Source organism: Temnothorax nylanderi, unplaced genomic scaffold (genome assembly GCF_030848795.1).
Source record: "Temnothorax nylanderi isolate EJ_2023f unplaced genomic scaffold, tnyl_v1.0 TNYL_tig0123_pilon, whole genome shotgun sequence".
In the NCBI taxonomy this organism is placed as follows: Eukaryota; Metazoa; Arthropoda; class Insecta; order Hymenoptera; family Formicidae; genus Temnothorax; species Temnothorax nylanderi.
The window spans coordinates 331,978-355,595 of NW_027249185.1; the positions used below are offsets into that span (position 1 = coordinate 331,978).

The 23,618-nt window shown below is 42.5% G+C and overlaps 1 protein-coding gene and 1 long non-coding RNA gene across 9 annotated transcripts in view; one reads left to right on the top strand and one right to left on the bottom strand.

Annotated features, from left to right (window-relative positions):
• Positions 1–23,618, top strand: part of Prosap (SH3 and multiple ankyrin repeat domains prosap) — a 128,544-nt gene that overhangs the window by 55,514 nt on the left and 49,412 nt on the right. The window lies entirely within an intron of this gene.
• LOC139776584 (uncharacterized) lies at positions 608–23,523 on the bottom strand. Its single transcript, XR_011719119.1, has 2 exons — positions 23,269–23,523; positions 608–1,106 (listed from the first exon to the last, which is right to left on the bottom strand). It is a non-coding gene; the product is annotated as an uncharacterized lncRNA (long non-coding RNA).

Sequence of the window (23,618 nt, forward strand, 5' to 3'; positions counted from 1 at the left end):
GAATTTCGTGACACGCGATACCGAGCCGAACCGCGGCGGTTTATTAACAAGTCATCCGGGACCGGGTAACTCTCCTTGTAACGTTCGCCGCCGTCGAGCGTTAGAAGTCTCTCCGGCGTTTCGAATGCACGCATCGATGCGTGGAGAGGTGCACGCCAGAGAGCTCGGAGCGACAAGAATCGAGCGACGATTCATTTTCCACAATGCCAACATTGCCAACAGTTCAGCGGCTGCATGTCCTACATGAATATCGGACCGGAAAGAAATCTGACAATGAGATGCGAATAATGAAATATGATTAAGCTCGTTTTTATACCTATACAGATATCAATTTGATAACAGTAACTTCGACAACAGTAGCTTATCGCAAATGAGAAGAACAATATAATGAAAAATAAGTGGTAATCGTAACACCTTATCATCTTTTGTGAAAAAGAATCTTTTTGAAAAAAAGCATTAAAGGAGAAAGAATTAAATAAGAAAGAGCTGAAGAGAAGATTAAATCTTAAAAAGAGATGTTAATTGTCTCTGAAAAAGAGAGATCTCAACGATGAATATGAAATTGTTGCAAAATGATGATAATTTATTTAATAATTACTGTAAATGATTAAAAAATATAATTATTTATTTATTGAAAATTATCGTAAATTTACATTTAAAGTTTAATAATTACGTCAATCGGGGTCTCTTTATAATTATATAAATTTATAATTATATTATTATTACCTTTCGTATACAGTATGTTTCTAGATATGTGGCTATATTTTATCACATTTAATGCTATTCTGTTACAAACCAAATTAAATATAAAAGTCTACGATGCATCCGCGCAAGAGTAACGTTAACCCCTTGGAATATTTCGCGAGTGTAGGTAGTCGGTTATATCTAACAATAGCGCTCGGAGGAATCCAAGGTGCAAAAAAATTCGATGCTAGAAGATCCCCCGTGGCCGTGACAGCGACGTTGCTTCGTGCACGGCTTCAATCTGCTGCCGTTGAGATGCCAAGAACATTCTGTCGTGACCTGTCAGGTTTGCATGCCAATGTTCTCGCTCTTGGCACGAGCTGTAGCGTCGTGCACGTATAGCAACGGGTGCACGCGGATATCTGGATAAAGCAACATTTCAAATGCGTCATTATTAGCGCTGAAAGAAAAGTTGCGCGAAATTTAACGTGAACAGAGTACGAACGGTCGCGCATTCTGCATTTATTAATTTCTTTGATGTTGATATTTAAATTTATCGAATTTGCAATTATGAAGGCATAAAGAGAATCGTATTAATATATAGAGAATTAAATTACATAATTTATAGAATTCAATTGTACGGAATTGTAAATATATTTGTGTATATTTCTTTTTTCCTTTTGCAGTAATACTAAATTAATCATTACGCACGCAAATATTCTCGTTTATTTTTGCAATCCCTAAATGAAGATAGTCATATATAGATTTTTATTGGTTTTTATTCGAACGTATTGATATAAATGAGCAAATTATATTTTAAAAATTGGAATTAAATCGCACACGTTGCGCGTTTACTTCACGGGTAGAATGTGAGAAAAGAATATCAGCGAGACAGAGGGACAAAGAGAGAGAGAGAGAGAGAGAGAGAGAGAGAGAGAGAGAGAGAGAGAGAGAGAGAGAGAGAGAGAGAGAGAGAGAGAGAGAGAGAGAGAGAGAGAGAGAGAGAGAGAGAGAGAGAGAGAGAGAGAGAGAGAGAGAGAGAGGGAGACAGAAAAAGAGAAAGGGATAAAATAAAGGAATGAAGGGAAGCATGGAGGAGAGAAAAAGCGGAAGGACGATACGGGAGGCATGTCTGCCGCCAGCGTCGTGGCGTGTATCGCATTTAATTAGCCACCATATGCGGCAATTAATTAAGAATTTCTCGCGTTATTGATGGTTTCACCTGGGGTGTCCATTAGTCGCTCCAACAACGCGCGCGCCGCGCCGCCGTTTTCGAACTGAGCGCTATATTCGTTCGCGCAGCCAGGCGCATCCTGCGCACGCTTTTCCACTAATCTATCCCCGGGATGATATACGAGTCGGCCATAACGCCGGCAATTAACGTTCTCACCCTACCCGCTTTTGTTCTGCGATAACAGTTCTTTTCACATAAAGATTTTTGTTAAATCGCAGGGACTGAAAGAAGATAACGAATGCGTGTTTTCTTTCAGCTATGAGTTACGTTAGTTTTATCCATATGACATCCATTATTATACTAATTGTAATATCTCTAATTATTAAATTTGCCACACTTGGACATTTCTTTTTCACTTTTATCGGTATAGAAATTGATAGGAAAAGAATGCGACGACGGAAAACGATTTCTAGAGCGAATTGGATTTATTTTAAATAGAATAAGATATAATTTATCAAGTTATAATAATAATAATAATTTATGTGCGATTTATGGATATATGCAATTCGATTTCTCCTTGAGAACGACAATTCGCACGTCTATGAAAGATGTAATACAGAGCAACGCGCTCATGACAATAACTTCCCACAACATTGCGAAAAGTTGCAACGAACAAACACGTCACCGTGGTGCAACGCGTGGAAACGAATTCTTTTCAATGCTACTCTTTTGCCTGCCTCAGTAAAAGTGCTACTTTCAGTTTTCAAGTCAAACGAGATGCGATCATTATTAGTTATTACGCCAAACATTTTGCAATAATTGCGTACTCTAAGAGAATATAGGGGAGACCGGGGCTCGTTGGCACCGCTTTCACAATTTCGGCATTTGAGTTTTAAACAACTAATTTTCATGATTAAACAGTACTAATATGATAGAGAGAACCTTTCTCTACATTTTCATGCCAAGAACGCTCCTGTATACTGTATAGTTTCTTTGTAATAAGTGAAATACGAACATGCTGCATTGTAGCCAACTTGCCCCGATAGTAGGGTAAGTTGGCTATGCGACAAAACATGCTAAATTAATGAAAACGTAATAGAAACACAAAACGGGTGACAGATATGTACTTTTTGATAAAGATTATATCTTTTAAAGTTATTTTCTAATGATCGAATAGCAAAGTGCTGTTTCAAGAACAATTGTAAACTATTTTAGATGTAGCTTTCTTCAATATAAAAATATTAATATAAATATATATCTAGCTTCTATCAGCATTAGTAGGTAGCAAATCACATGCTCACACAGGTCTCACGCGCGCGGCAACAACAAGTCAAGCTAAGCATGCCTTGATATGAGCAAACATACCCCATCCCAACATACGTTTGATTTCAGTCATTTTCTTACAATAAATTACTGTTGTTCCTCAAAATGACATGTCGTATAGTAACAGAAACTTTTCTTTTAACTAATTTTAACTTTGATTTACTTCTCAAGCTAAAGAGCATTAATACGATATTTTGAAACGCTCGAAAATTTACTTGCCACCTCCTGAATTAGAGTTTTCTCTTTTTCTATTGTAATACTTGTTTGATTTAAATAAAACTTTGAGAAAAGTACTTATATCATAAAAGAGATATTTTGTGATAACTTTTCCATTATTTCTTTAACCATAGAGATTTGATACCAGCGCTGGTGCGGTGGTGCGACAACTATGATATAGTTAAGACACCACATCAATATGGGTGTGACAACCGCCAGATATTCTTGCGCCAAATCTTACTATTTCTTTGGATGTGGCAACCATATCGTTTTTTCCGTGTATAAATACATAAACGGAACGCATTGCCAACTTGCCTCTTGTGCCAACGAGCCCCGGTCTCCCCTAGCGATTACGTCGAATATATTTTATACCGTGATTTGTAAGGAAGCGATATTAAAGCGAGACGTTTATCTCGACATTAAAAAGTAAACCGTGCGATGTACGTTTTATGCATACCGAGCGATCTTACGTTAGTAGACTCTCATTCTCTCGAATACGGAAGACTTTCATCAGGCGTTGTTTCCCGGCGCGCATTTTTCACCGTGGATTATTACATAATCCAGGATAATCTATTATCGGCGAGAAAGCGAGACGCGCGCGCGCGCGCGCGCGCGCGTTACTTTTCACATTATAATTTCGATATCCGTCCGTTCAGTTTCCGCGGTACCGCCGCACCGACTTCCTCCTTCTCGCCGTTAATGCCGGTACTTTCGACACGTCTGCGCGCTGATGCTGATGGAAATGCCGTTGCCTCGGAAACGCGTCTCTCGCGGTCTGGAACCGGCGCGGCCGCGGCGGTTTTGTTTGTATGCATTCCACGCGTTGCAGTACGTGACATAATCGGCACGACACGCGTGTACCACGGGTACCATTATTCGCGAACAATGGGACAGGCCGCGCGGAGGATGTTCAACTGGAAAATCGCGTGTCTACCAGTGGTGGCTGATACTTGACAGTTCATTAAATCCGATTCGAGAAGCCTTCCCATTGCGACGTCTTCGAATCCTCTATGGCGGCTGAATAAATTTCTTCTTCGCAAAAAAATATGATAGATATATTTTGCATACTGTCATTTCTTTATCATTTTAACCATAACAGTTGTTACGACTGTATATTTAACAATGATAGACTACTTATCGAAATATTTTTTTCTGAACCAAATTAAAAGTTTTAATTTATTTTTATTTGTGATATTTTATTTGCAGTGAATTTATCTATAATATTTTTATTTGTGAAAGAAAAGTTATAGAAAACCTTATTTAAACGTTTTTCCATGTTCGTTCGATCCAAGTCACTGACCTAGATACAGTAAGCTTAAGCGAAGCTCGAACAAATCGATATAGGTATGTAAGATTTTCTAACGTGTGCGATTTGGCACAATTACGGCGTAATCCCTGCTTCTTGCGAGATCTCGGTCAATCTTTGAAACGCGGAAAGTGGGCCAGATATTGGAAGTTCGTTCGTTCGCTCGCCCTCTCGCCGATGCAATATGCATTCGCGCGTATAATAATCCATCGTTTTACTTTCGCTAACCGTCGAGAGGAGGTAAATAGATCTATATGAGAAGAGAGAAGGACGAGGAGGAAAAGAGGGGTCCTTACACCTTGGTGAACCGATCCTCTTGATTGCACCGATCAGCTTCTCTCGTGCGTCGCTGTCGGATCAACCTGAGGCGACCGTCGAGCATAGTCGTTTGAAATAGGTGACTGCGCTCTTGAGCGGAGAGCGTGGAGAGAAAGAGACAGGAGAGAGAGAGAGAGAGAGAGAGAGAGAGAGAGAGAGAGAGAGAGAGAGAGAGAGAGAGAGAGAGAGAGAGAGAGAGAGAGAGAGAGAGAGAGAGAGAGAGAGAGAGAGAGAGAAAAGGAGAGGATCAACCTGAAGCGGAGAAGCGATCGTAGGGACGAGGCAGGAGGATAGAGCTAAAGAAAGAGAGAAAGAGAAGGGATACGCGAAGCTGTGGCGTGACACGTCGTGATCGGTAGAAAGAATCTCGTCCTGCAACCCGGAAACGCCGTGACTAACAACTCGGTATCACGAAGGTGGAAGGAAAAGCCTGGGGACCCGTTCGTTCGTTCGCGGGGTGGTGGGTATTTCTCCTCCCGAGGTTCAGGCGGGTCATCAACCATCGGCCGTCACGGCGGGCCGGGGGATCGCGCATTATTATGACCACATCTAATTGAAACTCTACGGCTCTCGGCTCGGCTCAGCTCGGCTCGGACTCTCGACCCGCTCGGCTCGCTCTGACTCCGCTCCGGTCGCGCCTCCGCGCATATTAAGGCGGGTAGAATAAACTCGTTAATAAATCTCGGGGCATCGAGGTGTTCTTAATGAGAATTCAGTTCGGACGCGTACCCGGCCTGAGCCCCGGGTGGATTAGGCTGACTCTCTCGGTCTGATCTCTCGGCAAACCGCTGTCCTGTCGAACGACCTTGCGCCATCGCATTCTTTGTCCAGATGATGAAATGTAAGAATGAGACATCACGGGAATAAGATTGAATATATTATATATTTTTACTAGGAAAGAAAAAAGAATTGCTTGCTTTAATTTCAGTTTCGTTTTGCGTAATTTTTTCAAGTATTCTTGATTAATGAATATGCAGTGACGAATCTCTCTGAAATTTATAATATAGAGTAGGAAAAATAAATATTAAGGTCTCTGAACAATGTTTAATAATATACCGACACATATATCTTATTTCTAAGCAATTTTGTCAAAAGTGAGGATGAATGCGTGCAATGAAATAAGTTCAATTGTTTTAATTGCAGACAAAATTCTTAAATAGATTCGGACTAGTATAGGATCATCAACCGTAAGAGATAGCCTTCTAAAAGTATAAAGTTTGACCCGGGAAAGGCTAACGATCAAGATATTACTTGCCCAGCTGAACGATAGTTCAATGAACGTTCGTCATTTCCTCGCGTCTTTGACGTATTGCTGGCTTGAGATAAAATTCAAGAATTATGAGTAAGATATTGGAACGCGTTATGACTCTTGCATTAATATAAAACTTAGCGAGATCTTATAACTCTATTTCTGCATATTTATTAGAACTGAAAAAGTGAAGTTTTATAAACTCTTGATATATTTTTTTCGCGTCATAAATATTGCATGAAATTCAATAACGTCAGGTCACTGAATAGTTACCATCGTTTTTATTTCCTCGTTTATTTCGCCTTCTGGGAAATCTAGCGAGGTTAATCGCGACGACGTTTTACATGAACAGAAAATTAAGTCGACGGCTGTGCACTAAAATCTGGTATGACAAGTAGTGCATCCCGCAGGGATGACGGATCCGCACAGTCATTTGGGCTTAGTGAGCCCACGGACCCGAACTGAATGCACTGCAGACATTCACGTACATTTTATATTATTTACAAACATACGCGTGTTTTTCTGAACAATAGTGCAATAAATATTTCAGGAAAAGTGGAAGCAAAATACAACCTAATTTAATTAGGTATAATATAAATATATATAGGATGGAACAAGATATCAAAAACTAAAGCTTATTTGTTATTTATGTCTCTTAATTAAGAAAGAAACGAGAAGTGGGTCTAGCCTAAATCAGAATGTATCCTTCACGACACGTTGAACAGGAAGGACATATGTTATCCGAAAGAGGTCTGCCGCTCCTTAATTTTTTTTGTTTTTATCTCAATCTCGTATGTTTAATTTTTTATTACATTTGTCACAAGCAGATATGTGTAGATATTCGTAATTAATCATGATCGTTGACAACGATCATTGCCATAATTATATTGTAACAAGTTCAACGAGCATAAATTAAAGATGTATAATATAGATACTTTTAGATTTCGAGATTACATAATTGAATGCGATAGGAGCTAGTCTTGTGACAACAGGATTAGCTCCCTCATCGACATTCAGAATTTTTGCGAGTGGGATTTACGGATCCCTCGTGTCCCTCGCACCCAGAACTCGTCAGCCGCTCGACGAAAAGCCGTTTTGCCATTCCCGTGCTTAAAACGTGGGGTGCGAGCTCGTTCTACGCGTGAATGGGATGCCGCGAAATTTATATGACGAAGACGAGTTCACGACGGGTTAATAATATGGAGTGGCACCCCTTACTTCTATATCCGGCTCTTTCTCTCTGTTTTCTCTCCGTCGTCTCCCTCATCCCCGGTAGGATCAATAGTCTGGTCCGGAGCAGGGCCGGCCGTAAAGCTGTCCGCGTTTGTCGGGCGACGGGAACAGTTTTCAATTTTCATTTGCTCCTTTGATACGTATTAACGCTTGGAGAAATGAGAACGACACCGCTTGGCCAAGTAAAGGAGGAGGTATAGAGTTCCTCTGCAACGCGGTGATTTAACTTACTTTTTTTTTTTTAGAGAACTTGAGAAAATTAATCTAGATTCAATTTTCTCAACTTTGAAACTAATTTCCTCGAATTCTTGAAAAAGTGGGTTAAAGCAAGATTGCAATTAATCTTTCAAATGTTGCCATATTCGACATTTCCTTTCTTGTAAATTGTAAAATGACATCGGTTGTAGTTTTAAGATTGTCCACGATGTGTCTCAATTATTTAACTAAACATTAATAGTTATCGCATATGCCCGACACTGAAAGCTACGCCCAACAATTAAAGAGAAGCTTCGAGGAGAACTCGCGTGGTGACTCGCGGCCCATCGGAGAGCGCTATAGTATTACATATCGCAAAGAACAATCCAAAGGTGAACGGCTGAGATTGAACCCGGGTCACCGAGCCGATGGTCTTGCACTCAGCAGAACCACGCGAGCCTCCTTTGCATTATTCCATTTTATGTTAATTAATTTATTGCGCCGCTCTTACGTATAATTTGCAATATTTTCGCATTACAGTCCGCATCCATCTCATTAGGAAGAAAGTCTGATATCAGACTGAATCGTCGCGCCTATCTGCACGCCACGATGACCGTTAATTAGTAACGCGGAAACAAGCTACTGAGTGAAATGTAATTGCATTAAGCACTTCATGCGTGGAGATATAATGTCCGCGCGCGCGCCGTATGCGCCCATGCTCTTATTTCACGCGCGCGCGTTTTTATACGCATGCATGTAACAGCGGAACACTTGGCTAATAGCTAGTTCGAGTATTAAGGAAATTCGACGTGGTGTATATCGGGCAGGCGTATATGGTCAAGCGACGGTAGCGATGAATTCCATGTTCTTACATGTTTATACCTTAATTGAAAATTGTCTTGCTTCACTTTGCTTGTCAGGAATTTTTTTACCGGGCGTTGCAGTTGAAGTTACTCGTGTTAAATCTGAATAACAGTAAAGACTTTTTATTTGACTGTTAATTATGCTAATTATTCACTGGAATAAAAGTTACCCATTCGGTTAAATCTGAATAATTTTTTAATCTAACCAATATAAAGTTGAGGCAATAATAAGAATAAATTAATTCTGCATACACATGTATACGTATATATGAATAGATTTTATTGAGTCAATTGCGATCCTGCTTTCATTCTACTTATTCGTACGAATTTAATATAATTAAATATTTCTTATATGCATACGAAAAACGAGAAAGCTGAGTACGCGCGAGCGGTAAATTTTACGAGCCGTCTCTGGTTGCCTCTCTTCTTACAGAATTCATCGCAAGCGTCTTTCGAGTCACGACTGTACAGTTTTGCCACATCCGTCGTAATACTACCACCGAGACGCGACTGCAGAAATAGGATCGCGTTCAGCCCCCGAACTTCCGCCGCGCCCACCGGCACGCTTCCGGTTTCTCTGTCACAGTAACTCCTGCGGCTGCTAAAAAGGGCGCAGCTCGATCTACTCGCTTTTATAATGCATATAACGTACCCACTGAAATATAAACATATTTATCTTCTGAAGAAATTTTAAGTCATTTCTCAGCTAATAATTATTTAAAAAATTTAATTCGCATTTTAATTATATTTATATTTCGAACTGATAAAACATAAAGTCAAATCTTTCTTCACTATCGGTATTCAAATATTAAAGAAGATACTACAAGGTAATAAAAAGAAAGACGCCTCGAGATTGCTCGAGAGAACTTCACAAGCATTTGATCGTTTTTTAAATAAGTATCGTAAAAAAGCCCTTCCCATCAAAAATCGCTCATTCTACATCGATCCCGTGATCGTTACGCCACTTACCATCCTCCTCGATTATCCTGCGTCCATTGAACGGCGGTCTTTCTTTTTTCCTACTTTAGGCCGAACGTCGAGAAGGAAACTCGATACCACGAAAGCCCGTCTTGGGGACTCGAGCGCAATGATATGGAAGATCAGCTGAGGAGAGTAGGATGAGACGATTTTCTTTATGCCGATGGTGGTCTTTCGCTAAGCAAAGTTGCCGAAGCACGTTGACACATTATTGGAGTATCGCCGTGCTGTCTCTCCTTTTCAATACGGGGCTGTTATATTATTTTTTGAAGTTTAATGAACTATGCAGGGCTGTCAAACGAGGCATATAGGTCATTCTGCGAGATCATTAACGCTGCGTAAATATTTCGAGGGGATAATTTACGCAACAATTCTGCACGCAATAAAACTCATTGGGCCGAAATGATGTAATCTATCAATTCTGCTTGAAAACATTAAAAAATTTCCTTATTTTAATCATTAGCACAATATAATCTTCGATATAGAATATATATTACTAGAAAAGCGCTTTATGCATTTTGATTCTAACATTTAAAGTGTATGGTAAAATAGCAAAGTGCAGAGATCCCATGGAGAAAAGCGCGATGACGAGGAGTGGCATGACGCGCGGATGAAAGAGATGAGGGATCAAAGTGTGGCCGGCCGTGAAATAAAACGATCACGATCAAACGAGACCCCTGTCGAATAGACCGAAAAAAAGGGAGAGTGAGCGGGAGAAAAAGATTGTGAAAGCGCGCGCAGGAGACTGACAGGATAAGGTCGAATTGTGTTGTGGGAGGGATGGACTTTTGGGGTTGCGGGCCGGGGCGGGATAGGAAACGATCACTTGTCCCTGTATAAGGGTCCCTGCATCGGCCACAGCATTTCGGTGCAAAAAAACGATGTAGATGATACTTTTTTTGAGTACGACATAAATGCAAAATTAAAATCTTAACGACGGAGCGAGGAACATCAATTTATCACCAGGATCGTTGTATTATTTGACTCGCGCATATTTTTTATTCGCGCGCTTTACATTGTGAGAGATGCGCGCGTATGTGTTTGTGTGTATGTGTGCTCTTTCAACCCACTATGATGGATCGCCGAGATGGGCGACGAGGCGACAACACTTAAAATTTCTGGCCAAACCACTCTCCCCTTCTCGCATGCCTGGCTCTTCTGAATTTCAAGGTCGATGGGACGAGATCCTTCGGTCTCGTGCCTATTAATGCAATTGATATCAGTTATTTTTATATGAAGCTTATCGCGATATAACTGTACTGCCAAAGCACAAATGTCTTATAACTTTTTGAATTCAAAAATACCTTTATCCATTTCAATTTTATATTTAAAAATTAATTTTAGCTCAATGGTCAATGATAAATTAATAATACACTGAATTTTAATCTTTTTTTAATTAATGAATATTGCGATGAATGAAATATTTTCACACGCATATAACAAACACTTTTTCTATCTAAATGCTTTTTATTTAAATATTATTTTAACATTAATGCTTATAATAAGTGAATGAATTAATTCACCTTTTATAAGGGGAAAACTGTGTATCGAGGCGTGAATAATATAATAATGCATCTCCCTACTACTCGCCTACTTTGATCTCGTTTAGCTTTTCGCCGTGCGAACAAGGTGGTTAGGAGAGCTTTACCAGCGAGGTGGTGTTATCCCTGAGATTCGGCCGGCTGGGTCAGGCGGGGTCACAGCTCCAGTGTATCGGCGAACGCTTCTAACTCGGTGCACTGAACTCAGGGCCGTATCGAAACTCGATACGTGACGTGATCGCCGAGCATTCTTTCCCGCGTGATTCTTAGCATATACGCCAATACGCGTAAACAGTTAATTATTATCGCTAGACAAGTGCGCCAGTATATCTTAAAAGTAGAACCCGTCGCTGGACGATATCGTTCTGCAAAACGTAATATCGACGATACCGAAAGGTCTTGTCCGGCTTATCGTAAAAGGAAGATAACTCGATCCGAGCAATAAATTAGCCGCGAAGAGAAGCGACGTCAGACGTGGAACGCGAAGCTCCTCCGCAGACTCCGCACTACCTGCTCCCTGCTCCTGCTCGACTGGTGAAGCGATTCGGCCGTCTTAACCTATTTCATGTGACTTTTTCGCAGCGATATCTTTTTCGAGAATTGCAAGATCGGAACGTAATAACGTGTGTACGCGAGGCGGCGGCAGTCTCGGTAACGGTCGATACATACCTGATCGGAGCGGAGGAACGGGACGTAACGACGACGGGGCGACGGGGCGACGGTGCAACGGCAGCAGCGGCGACCGTAACTAGCATTTCTCTCTCCCTCTCCCTCTCCGCTATCTCTCTCACATCTCTCATTCTCTCTCAGTCTTTCTCCCATCCTCTCTCCCCCTCGTCCTGCGATGCGCGGAGCGCGCAGCATCGAGAGTGGCTGTATCGGGCACCCCGCTGCCACACTGACTCTGATATACTCGCGAGATATCCGGGCAATTTAGTGCATCCTTTTGCTAGCTGCCCCGCAGAAAATCTTGGCCGGGAATCTCCCTTACAACCGATCGAAATGTTTCTCCTGTCCTTGAAATGAATACCACGGGTGGGAAAACAAGGCGAGCACCGTACAAACGATAGAGGCAAAACTTCCCTTCCCCTCCACCCTTTTCTTACCATTGCTCTTCGCTGTGCCTTCCACTTGGTGTTACTTTTCTTATTTTCTTTTTCTACGTCCTCCCTTGGCAATCGCCGCAGCCACCCAGTCACCCCATGCCCCGAGGACGTGCCAGGACATCGTTCCTTATCGCCTTGTACCAACATCCCGAAACTTCCATCCGATCTTATGTGGTCCTTTAAAAAAAGTCTCGCAAAGCTTAGATGATTGAAAATGATTAAAAATGTGAGTTACAAATTATTGGGTGAATTGCGTACACGGCGCAACTAAATTTCTCTCTGCAAGGATTGCAGACGCAACTCTTTTATATAAATCACAATTCAATTTCGCGACACGAAAATTCACGGGAATATGCATGACGAAGCGGCAAGTCCCGAAGTCCTGACATTCTTCAGTCCTGTATTCAGCAAGACGTAAATTTATTCGAGAGGAGTCGAGAGATCAAACACTCGAGAGTCGGGTGTTAGATATTAATCGCATTTAACAAGACGTCTCGCTGGCCTCTCCAGTTTCCCGCAATCCACCCGAGTCGCATATAAAGAGAGATGAGAATTAAGACGGGGAGAGACCGCGAGCGACGAGGGGCGGAGGGAGAGGAGGGTTGGAGAGAAATTTCGGTTTTTCATCGCGAGTAGAACCACCTGCCAGCGCGAATCTCCGCATAAATTCCCGGCTCTTCAGCCAATAAATCGTGCGCGCGGAGTTCTTCTTCGTGGTTGTAAAACGTCGCGATGTCGAGCCAGCGTCGCTGGCGCTATATCCCGGCCCTCCACCGGAACTTCTGTCTCTCCTTCCCTCGCCGCGCCCACCTCATCACGTTTCTTCCGTTCTATCTTTTGCCGTTCTTCTTCTCCTCCTCCTCCTTTTCATCTATTCGAAGACACGTTTGCCAGACGCCGCGCCGGGCTCTCGTCCCTGCGTTTTGTTTTTCATCAGAGTACGTGGCCGTCTTTTCCTGTCACATTTTCCCCCTCCTTCCCGCGCGTCTCCTTTCACCCGCGCTCTCGCTCGCTCGCTCCATCCGTTTCCCCCTCTTAAAATAATCAGTCGAGCTGATGGAACCCGGAAATGAAATTGCACCGGCGCGGCGGCGCGGTGCCCCGGAGTACGTGGGTTGTTTCACTTATGACAAGATAAGAGATTTATATATATTCCGCGTTACAGGAAATTACGCCAAGTACATTTGTAATTTGCAACGTGATGATTTTTTGGCCGGATTCTCAGCCATAATTGTGGTTCTAGTAACTGTAATATATTTGAAAGTAGTACGTCAGTCTAATTCGCTTTTTTATGAACTCGGTGGCATTAATCTCGAGAAAAGTGGTACGATGTTGCAATGATATCGGAGGGAGCGCGTTGATACATCGTTCCCGCTGCATCCACCTTTAGCCTTTTCGCCGGGGAACTGTATCGGCTCTTGCGCGCGGCTGTTTAAAGCCCCGAAGACAATCCGGGGTTTCTTTATCCTGCTGGCGCATCGACAGCAGCATCGGCTTCGGTCTTTTCTTGCTTTTCTTTTTCCCCATCGTCTCCGCCAAACCGCGCGCGCAATTCTTTTTTCGCCTGGGCGCGTCTGCGCTGAAACCGCGCGCGAGAAGCCGCCTTTTTCATTTTGCCGCCCGCAGCTATGGTTTTAAATGCAAATTTCGGGCCTGCCGGACGGCAAGCGTTGACCGTCAAGAGGCCTTCGCCTGGGCATGGCAACGGACCCGGCGATCGGATTTGCGTAAGAATAGCGAAAGACGCACAGACGGACGGCCAGACGAAATGATTCACGGTTGCATGAACTCACTCCCGTAAATGAACCGCGGTTGCAATTACGAGTACGTACCCAAGAGCCGCGTAATGACGATCACATTTAACAACGAGCGCTCGGCATCTCCCGCCAGTTCCCGCCTGCCGCCGCTTCCCGCACACACACACACACACACACACACACACACACACACACACACACACACACACACACACACAAGCGACACGATTTCTTCAATCATTTTTATACGTTTCTCATTTGATTATGGATTATTCGAATGCATTAAAGTACATGATATTTCATATGTGCAAGGTCGAGTGTTGAATTTCAATCAAAGTACAAGGTTATCGTAATCACGTGGTATTCGCGAAACTAAATTTTTAACTAGACTACGTGAATTACATTATTAATTAATTGAGTCGTGTAATCATGAATATAATGACAAATTCTCAAGTAATATTATGTATTTCGAATGTAACTTGTGATTGTGTTTATGCAAATTGATAAAATGGGTCGTCGACATATGCGCGCGTTATTATCTCACCTTCATATATCACGTTCGATAAGAGGGTGTCCCGAGGAGCGTCACAACACCCGTTACAAGCGTTATAAAGAATCACGGAGAGACTCAGCAGCGCAGGGTGGTCCCGATACGCGGCCGTTTGTGCCCGAGCCCGAAAAGGGCCGCGCCACTATACGATGATGTAAAAAAAGAAGAAGAAGACGACGAGGAAGCAGAGAGGAGGACGTGAATGCCAAAAACGAACAAGAATCACTGCCGCGTTACAGGCGCGGAGGGAAATGGAGGAGGAGGAGGAGGAGGAGAAGAGAGAAAGACGGTGGACTCTCGGACGAGAGCGAGAGTGAGCACTGTGGCGGTGTTCGTGCGTGTTGTGTAAAGTAGAAGGCCGGGAGTTCGGCAAAAGCCGAGGGAAGCGAACGAGAGAAAGAGAGAGAGAGTGAGAAAGAGACGGAGAGGAACCGGAGGAGCGAGGAGATAAAAGGAGGACGAAGACCGGGGCTGAAAGCGAGCCGCTGACATCGCGGAATGATGAATGCATTTGGGAAAGGAGCCGCATAAATCCTCCAGGATAATGCCGCAGCCCGCGGTCCGGCTAGGGTAGTTTGGCCGAACATAGCCTTGAATTTACGCGGGCGTTGTAGTTGATAAGAAGAGAGCTAAGCTGACTTGCGGGTCTAGAGTAGAGGATGTGCTTAATTTCTTCAGGACATCATCTATAAATCATTAGCTCGCCATGTTTATATGATATTTCACGAAGCTGAGACCACGTGCAATCTGCAGGTCCTCTCAATATCCCTTAATACAAACTTTAAATTTCGAGTTAAAAATGCAAACGTCATTTAATCCTTATGTATATACCTAACTTTAAATAACTAGATTATATTCTATTTTTATTGGAACATTTTGTAGACGAAAAACGGATTCGGCGATTAATAGATACTTCCCGCAACGCGTCCAAGATGCACAATTGCCCTATCCCAACGGCCAGTGTCTCGTTCAAGACCTAGCTGATTGATCTGCCTAAACGCGGGAAAGGAAAACACCGATCACGATCCAGCCCAGCTGGATGTGTTTCGTTCGCCCGGTGTGGTCAAGCACGGGCGCGGCGGGACACGCTCGTCGAGAGGCGTGGGAAGCCGTGGCGAAAGGTTATGGCTATCGCGGAAATACTTCACCGTCTTAGGGAGCCGGTCCCGCCGATCTCGCCGGATCGCGCGCGCCGGGTATTTATCGTAATAGGTAGCCGCGTGTGCACGCCGCTCTCGGTCATCGCGTAATATACCGCGCTCGTTGGGACGACGGTATAATAAAGTAGGGTACGCTGGTGCGAGAGCCAGAGAGAAGTATTTTCGAGGGTACCTCATAGGAGTCTCGTGTGCGGTAGCATTCGTCCAATAGGGATCGACGATACCACGATCGTCTCGAGAGAATTTAACAGTTGCACATAAGAACAGTATGAATGTATAATACATATCAAAAATATTGATGTTTGTAATATATGTGATATAACAACACAATATTTGTTACCAATAATATATGTAATATAATAACGCGTAATATTTGCTGTCGTGAATCTAGGACGTAATACATATTTAAACAATATCTAAAATATTGATATTTATAATATATGTAATATAATAATACAATATCTGTTATTTAGGGTATGCTGTAATCGCGTAATAATTGCTGCTTTAAAATTTTTTTTTATATAATGTTGATTTATCAAATAATTTTTGCATACATTGAAAAAAGCGTTGCGTCGATATTAAACTGCCTGTAGTGGCTCTCAAGGCGCGGTATACCTGCTTGCATATGAAAAACTAAGCTCATAAAACGGTTTTTCTGAAGATGAGCATTTTTGCGAGCCAAGATACAGACGACGAATGCTCGACATTTAAAAAAATGGTCCTTATTCCTTGGTCAAGGATATAGCCGGAAAGACTTGTACAGTTGCCAAGTACGTGATAGGAATAAGGTCGAAGCCTTCTTGACTTCCATGCTTACGTCTGTTCACCGTTGCCAAAAATTTGTTAGTGTCCCGGCTGCTGGAAAGCACCTTTAATCTCGCGGTGTAATCAGTTTTATCCGAGAAGGCTAAATCAGCGCGAAAATCTCAATACCCCGATTACAAATGAATTTTTTCCAAGTGTGTAATACTTTTCTGCGGATAAGTCGGAAACTTCTAGTCATCTGTTCAAGTACTTGAGCCATTTCTTCATTGTACTTAATGATGCGAATTTGTAACACGTTACTCGGTCTAGACGCGTGGACGCGTGGCTTAATAGAACTGTCTCGTGGTCTTATTGAGCAAATCACACACAAAGTTACCAGTCAAGAGGAAGTGCTCAAAATCACGCGAGATTTATTGTTCTGAAATTTACTGTCCTAATATAAGTCGAGAAATATTGAGTTTTATAACTCGTACGAGGGAAGAGTTCGTGTGTCTGCTTTTCGTGTTTAAAGTATTAATATAATATTTTCATCAATTTTACATTACATTAAATAAAGAAAAAAATATATGTATGTATACACATATCATATTAAAATGTATGTATACACATATCACGTTAAAATTTTAAGGATCCCGAGAGGAAGGATTTTGCTTTAGCGAAGAGAAAAAGGTAGCGTACGTTCCTCGGGAGTTTTGCCGCGGCAAATCCCGCATTTCGCGCGAGACTTGGAAAAGAGACGCACAGAAAACAAATGGAATTGCATACATGGCGCGAGCGAAGGCTTATTGCGTAAAATGAATCACAAGTGGTCAGGCAGGCTCGCGCGAACGTGCAACCGGTCAAAGGAACCCTCCGATTCTATTGCGATCCCCGACCGGTTGACGATGGAATTTCTGTTCGGTCGTTGCGTTCTTCCTCTTTCTTCATACCGCGCCTAATCCGTTGTCGCTTTTGCCGATTGTGTTACTAATTTTCTCTTTCTCCGCGGTTTCCTCGTGCTCATAATTCAGATAAAAACTTGGAGATCGCTATCAGATGTACCAAGTTTTTAAGAACACAGAAATGAGATGAAAAATATTAAAGTAAAATATTGATTGCTAAGATATATTATTCTTTTTTTTAGTTTTATTTCATATATTAATTGCTTTATCTAAAGTTTTTTCGTATGATGATATATCATGATACATCTTATTGTTAAAATATGTTGTCTTCTTCAGTTTTCAGTACTTTAACAAATTCTATTTTTCTTAAAAAAATAAAAAAAAATTAGTGATGGCATGTTTTAAATTTCAAAATTGCTCGTTTAAACATCAATGTCGAAAAAGTGTTAGAGATGATGTGTAAATTCTTATTCTACGGAGTTCTCGCGAAATGAAATATTTTATGTGTCCAACTATATATGTACCCCCAGGCAGACTGTGCGAGTATATTCCCCATTTTGGTCAAATTGAATTTTAAGCGAGGCGAGGTAACTTCTCCAGACATCGGAACGGCTACGGAGGAGTAAATTGTGTGGGTATTCGTGAGGGGGTTTCCTCGATTCCACGTTGCTCTGGAACTCCGGTGAGAGAAAGTGCCGCGCCCCCTCCGGGAACGTCAGTCCGAGTTCTTCGGATCGAGCCTCGATTTGCCTCGAAGCCGATTCTCGGTCGTTGTGTGTGACGCAATCTCTTACATTGTCCATGTCGCAAGAGAGCGCCGAGTTTCGGTCGCTGTAACCGCCCGTAAATCTTGATTTGTACGCCCATCGCGAGAGATTCGTCTTAACGACAAATAGCATAGAGCTTTTCGATAGAGCAATCGCGATTTAACGAGCCCCTCGTCAAAGATTTACGTTTCAATCCGTGATTGTAGATATCAATCGCAAAAAAATTAATATAAAGAAAGAACGGAATGTTGCCCGTTTCTCAACTTTAATTAGCTTCAATTGAGTAAATCTCGTGATAATTTTCTCGTACATGTGATTCTCGTGCAGATTTCGATCAAGTTCTCGCTGTAAAGTCTTCGAGAACCAATTTTGGTCGTAATTTCCCTTGATCCTCAGGTCGTTTCGAACAAATTCCGCATTGACAATTACTAAGAAAACCATTAAAAACTTGCTCGTAAAGTTTCCCCGACTACCGTTTACAATAGAGTTATTATCGGGAGTTATCCAGAATGGCTACCTAAATCAGGCCCCAGCCTGTCTCTCTCTCTCTCTCTCTCTCTCTCTCTCTCTCTCTCTCTCTCTCTGAGCCGCGGTGGAACGCACGGACCCCGCATCTGGCTGATTTAAAGCGGCCATAATTTATCAATTTAGTGGGGTATTTTTCATCCAATGGCCCGTTCGTCTGTCCGGTGCCTTCATAGGCACCAGCGCGGTAGGACGAGGAGACATGCATAAGGCGATATACCATATATACCGGACGTGCCTCCCCGTTGCGCGCGAGGTAGGCAGCGGAGAGACGCGATATTTACAGTCCCCGCTTACCCACATCCACACAACGCGCGGTTTTACTCCTTTATCCTCCCCCCCCTCCCTCTCGCCGGTCCCCGCGCCTTTCCTTCCTGCACCCGCTTAACACCCACGCACGAATACACACGCCAAAGAGATACGGGGACGTGTAAACGTTACACGCGTGTACGTTACCGGGGCTCTATAACAGAGAGTTGCCGCCGCCGCCGCAGCTGCTCCGCCTTTCTTAGAGAGAGCACCCGGAGGATTTCGTGATTCAGGTTTTCCTTCGGGACACGATAGATAGACGGCGGCGGCAGATAGACGAGAACGTATATGCCAGCAGCGCGCTGGCGGGAAGTGCAAACGCTTGCATCATCGTCTAGAGTAGACAACGGATATTGGAATAACCGGCGGAGATATATATTAACACTATGAAACAGCCGGCAGACAGACCGTACGTACCATAATACTCTCTTCTCAGACAACGGAATTTCTCCCGGAGTGTTTTTCACGAAGGTCTCTCTCTCTCTCTCTCTAGCCATTCGAAAGCTTTGTTGAGTAATGATGTCGCGCCTGTAAAACGGCGGCTTCGTTCAAAAGGAAATGAGGAAAATTATTTTTATGCAATATACTTATTTTTATGAAGAAAAGAATTTAATACCTTGAACGAGACGTGAGAAAGCGCGGCGTTAACTTGCGCGTAAAGTAAAATCGAGTAACGCCTCGGTTTTCCCCGCGTGCCAATTCACGGGACGGTATCGCGCGCGAGATCCGAGTTTCCAGGATTATCGTTGAAAGGGTTCCACCGCACGTACCACGGGTATCACCTCCGCATACGGAGGTCGTTAACGACTCCTCGCGGACTCCTCGGGCAGATAAAGGGGCGGAGTTGTAGGTGGAAAAGAGTGTAGGTAGCCGCGGTAGGTGACTAAAACACACTCTAAACTTAGATGGTACGACCTTCCTGTCTCACGGCTGACTTCCTGGCTCTCTTTCTTCCTCGTGCCGGGAAGCGGGGAAGAATGTGGACTCGAGCCGGGAACCGAGACGGCGGCGAAGAGAATATCGCCGCGCGCGCGGCACCGTGGGATTATTTATTCGTTTAAACAGATGCAAATGCGAGGTGAAAAGCCTCACGTAACGGTGAATGCAGTCATCGATACTTGCAAGTAATGGAGAGACGATTATGTCGAAGCGTGTCATTATTTTCAAAGAACACAAGTATAAAAATTATTGTTGAATAAAGTTAATTCGCTCGTTACGAGCTGAGCTATAAGCTAAATCATAGACCAAGGACAAGCGTATAATAAACTTAGGTGTTAAATATTAATTTATTCAATAACGAAAGTATGATTGAACATTGTATATAATTCAACGTTTCGACTTTACTCAATCTTCATCAGCGGTGAATGATTTAAATATTTAATAATGAACTTGAAATATGTAAAGTGGTACGTCGAGGATTGATGTCGGAACTTAGAGCAAAATAATCAAGCGTAATTGGTGATGATATAGCAATAAAAGTAACAGAGCGTCAGAATCAATGGCAGTTCAATCATTCTTTTGTTATTGAATAAATTAATATTTAACACCTGAGTTTATTATATGCTCGTCCTTAGCCTATGATTTAGCTTATAAAATTATTGTTACTAAATTTATATTTTTGTGAAATGTCCTTGATAAATTGTTAAATAATACGAGGGTTATATATTAATATATTATTTACGTATCTCTTTTCGCGTTGAAATTGTTTCGGCGACGTGTGATAGGAGGGTCAAGAAGTTAACGATACGGCCAAGAGGGTTCTATATTCGCTGACAAGCGGAGATCCTTGGTGGGCGTATAAAAGATTGCGATAGATGCATGGTGATCAATCGATCAAACATCAAATATACGTCAGGTACTCGTCTTTCACCTAGACCCCTGGTCTGCCGGAGCCTCTCGTTCCTCGTGCTATCCCTTTAAATTAATGGACTGACGATGCTCGAAAAGCGGAAACAGGTCAACTTCCGAACTCTATTCCCTGTGTTAATTTTCAAAGACCGCGAAGTTCGGGACGCGTACATTTTTTTACTTTCTCACGTGTTAATTCGCCTTATAATTCTCAAAAAATATTGTGATAGTCAGGTAACTTAATATTTTAATATTTACATTTTTTATTGTTTTCATTTACATTTCTTAACACTTGATTGTCCGGGTTGATCTGCCCTTCATAATCCATTATATTACTGAACTAATTGTAAATGGATTAATCTACCTGTTTTGCACCACGCTATTCTTCTGTGACAATTAATTAAAGAATTAATTAAAGAATAAGAGAAAGAAAATTGAAAGATGATGCGGATGAAAAATTGTGCAGTCAATCGGGGCATAACTTGCACGGTTCTTATAAATATATATAAATTTTATGTTACATTTAAATTATTTTGCTGTCTTATAAGCAATATCCAATATCATGTTGCATAATATTTTTTTTATTGTAGATGTTAAAGATATTAAGAGACAGCTCATCAGATAAAATTGTTTCTACTTTTTAATTTCGCAATTTAATTCTCGTAGATTAACATCTCGAATATTCATTCGCAATTTCTTTGAGTTGTGTAATCGAGAATTCCAACGATGGATCGTACAAAAAAAAAAGTACTTTGCTCTAGAACTTCCTATCCGCTGATTGAATTACAATTAAATCTATAATGTGGAGTGCCGATAAAAATGGGGGGTGGCCGTTCTGTCGTCCTCGATGCTAAATTGTTCCGGTTTAACGGCACCGGTCGTCGAGAGGGACGACCGATGAGATTCATCGAGGGACCGTCATATCCTCCGCAAATTAAAAGCCGGAGAGAGGGCGGCCGATCCGGAATGGAGGTCAAACGGCGAGTGAACTAAATTGGAGTCGATCTAATCTGAGTGAACCTTGCGCTTGTTAGTTTTTCCCTCCCTTCCCCCGCGCACCGTGCGACGAAAAAGTCGTCAGGCATGAGTGCCTCCATCCGCGCGCGACGATGCCGATGCTGAGGAAGTGATGTCACGCGAAACCTCCCGTTTTTCCACATCAGAGGTTCCAGTTTGACTCCTTGAAAGCTTAGTCATTAACATGCTTAAAATGTCATGTAAATGACTTTTTGACGCAGAGGTATACAAGGAGAGCGAAAATTATGTAAATTAGTCCGCAATTACCTCAAATGCCGTTGCGGAAAGTTGAAAAATGAATTCATTATGGTTTATATTTATTATTTTTGCTCTTGTTAGCTTTTGTTGGAAATTAATTTTAGTTACGCAAGGCAAATCCGATAAGCTTCTAATGATTGAAGAGCGCGACGTTCGCAATCGCTATATTTGTCGCCGCGATGATCATAATCTCGTAAACTATGAAAGCACATTTCGTCGTACACACAAACGCGATTATCAGATAACAATAATCGTCCGATAATGGATCACGCGTGAATCATGTCCTTGCTATCCGTAATCGCGAAGAAAACGGCAGTAGGACACTCATCCCTTCTTGCCTTATCGGACAAAGCGTTATCACGGCGCTTTGACGGCGCGATCAAAGTCACGATAAATCACCGTGCGACGATCGACGGAATTCCCCCCTTTTTTTTACGTTTGCGAACCATTCATTACTCTCCGCTTCCGTAGGATGTGCGAGGACTTTTAAGGCGACGGTGCAACGATGGCGGCCATCCGTCTTGCCTCGCAGAAAATGGAGTTGCTACCAGAAAAGGCGCTATTACCGTTCCTAATGAGGTTCGTTACGTTATAAAACCGTCCATGAACCAAAGCACGGCGAAAGTTTTCCCCGAGACTTCGCGGCTAAACGATCGCTTATTTATAAGGGAGACGGTGCGCAACAATGTGGGTGTGTACCGATACCGCGATGAAGGTATCGATCGAGCTGTCTTAAAACAACAATGTGAAATACCGCGCGCCATTTTCGGTATGTTTGCCGGCGAGAATGGACGAACGGACAAACAGCGAACGATCGAATCCCCTCGTACCTCACGGAATAGAATACCGTGTTAAGAATACCGTTTTATTGGTATTTACCCTTTTATACTTACAATGTTCACATCTTCTCCATCATGTTATTATAAATAAAATGTTAAATATATGAAAGTACCATTTCAATACATCTCTCTTTATGACGCCAACTCATAGTCATTTCGGCGAATAATTTACATCGAATGTAGAGTGCAACAAAGTTGCGTACATGTTGAAAAAAATATGAACGATGGATATTTTATGTAGTATAATTTAATTTGCCTTCAAAATTATATTTTATAATTATAATCGTACAACATCATACAATCATCTTTAGTACAGAACTTGTACTCAATATGTATTCTTTCTTTTCATCCACGTCACGGTATTTGTGATGTCCCGATTTCGTTACTTCTGTCTTTAAGGACTCACCCCAGACGCGCGCGATGTATTTATATACCATTGGCATGTCCTTCAAGGCGCCCGCTCTCCTCTTGACCTTCCACCCTCGACATTCTCCACCCCCGATCGCGACTAATCGTTTGCCCACTCGCGACTCTCGATACGTACTTGTTTTCGCACACGTCCGCGGGATCACCACCACCACCACCGTACCGTCGCACCAGCACAAGCGGCGGCAACAACAACGAGCGCGAGGGTGGTGTCCAACTCTCTCGGTGGCCGCTAAGGCGGAGGGCGAAGAGGGAGGGGAAAGAGAGGGGCGGAAAGAGCACTCGGTCGATCTCTCGTCGTTGCCAGGCGACCAACATCCACCACCAGGC